Source organism: Tauraco erythrolophus, chromosome 2, assembly GCF_009769465.1.
Source record: "Tauraco erythrolophus isolate bTauEry1 chromosome 2, bTauEry1.pri, whole genome shotgun sequence".
NCBI lineage: Eukaryota > Metazoa > Chordata > Aves > Musophagiformes > Musophagidae > Tauraco > Tauraco erythrolophus.
In genome coordinates this window covers 25172812-25174370 of record NC_141466.1, presented here as the reverse complement: position 1 = coordinate 25174370, position 1559 = coordinate 25172812, and positions in this window count along the sequence as shown.

Below are 1559 nucleotides of genomic sequence, written 5' to 3'. Positions count from 1 at the left end.
GCCATGGGTATTTTGCACCTTTCTCTCTGGTGGCACTGTTAAGCAAGCTTTAACTAAACAGGCTCTGTTTAATTCTATCATTCAGAGAACAACAATAATTGCTATTATTCAAAGACTGATAACAAGCTTCAACCTAGTTTTGAAATACTTGTTGCATTTCTTATCTCTATCATCTTCTGTTAGTTATCAGAATGTAAGGAACATCTTAAATAAAAATACTCTGTTTTTGAAGTTATAGATAAAAATTCTAAACATGCAATATAAAACTAATACAATATTATTTTTAAATTCTATTACAAGACTCTTCTTTCCCTCTCACCAAAACAGGGAAATGAAGCTGACAGGCTGAAATATCAATTGATTTGTAGCAATATATCTAGATTGAGATTCATCTTCTGTAATCTAAGATTCCTCATTTTAGTAGTCCAAGTCACCCTTGTCTCCTTTATGGTCAATAGAAGAAATCACATAACTTCAGAAAACAATTCATCTTGCCTATCTTAATGCAACCAGTTAAAGATGAGATGAATCGCTTGTTTCTCTCATTGACTATACATATTCCCTAGGGAGACTAACCTGAATTTAAACAACTAAATTTTAACACCGAAATTAAGGAAAATTAATCTTCTCGCAATCTGTAAAATTGCTTAATTTACAACTAAGCCAAAAAATCAGCTACTATAGCAGCATAAGACAACACCCAGGCTGCTATGGTGACCCTGAAAGCTTTTACCCTTTTAGTTTTGCTCCAGTCATTGTAAGTCATTAGTATCTCCTTGATTTTTTCAGTGATTAATTTCCTTTCTCATTGATTATCCTTTTCCAGATGTAAAGAAATGTTGACCGGCTTCTCTGAATAACATTTAACATTAGCAACAACTGTTGTCTCTCTTTGTGACCAAGTAGGATTTATAACTTCTTTGTTCATGGTTTAGCAGCTTTTTTTTCAGGAGCAAAGCTGCTGTTCATATTAAAAAAAACAAAGTTATAAAATAAAAAATGCAACTCTGGAATAAATAACATCCTAAAGCAGTAGAATCTCTACAAAGAAAAGACGCAGAATCTGAATATGCTACAGATAACCTTCAAAATACCATTGTCTGAACCTGTTTTGTTCATGTTATAGTTCTATTATCAAGCCTATTTCTTTATAGATATTTACAATGATAAAAGAGCCAAAAATAATTAGGAAGTCAGAATGTGACTTTGTGAAAGAACACAAAAGAACAGCAGTATCACATATATTTTATGAGCAGTCTAAATTAGGTTGTCCACAACTTTGGTGTGGTTACTTGCAAATGATTCTCCATTTGGATTAAATGTGAAGGTGATGTGGCATTGTTCCTGGAGTGAAAACTAATCAGTTGACGAAGATTTTGTTGCTTACTTTTAGATAAAGATAGAACCTTTCCTCTGAGAGGAAAAATTTCTAAGTAACCAGTGATTCAGTTTATTGCTCTTATCAGGTTCTTTACTTGCTGTTTAATCATTTAATCTGTTAACAAAACAATTTTATTTTATTTATCTGAGTGGAAGCCTGATCTGTACATATTATGTAT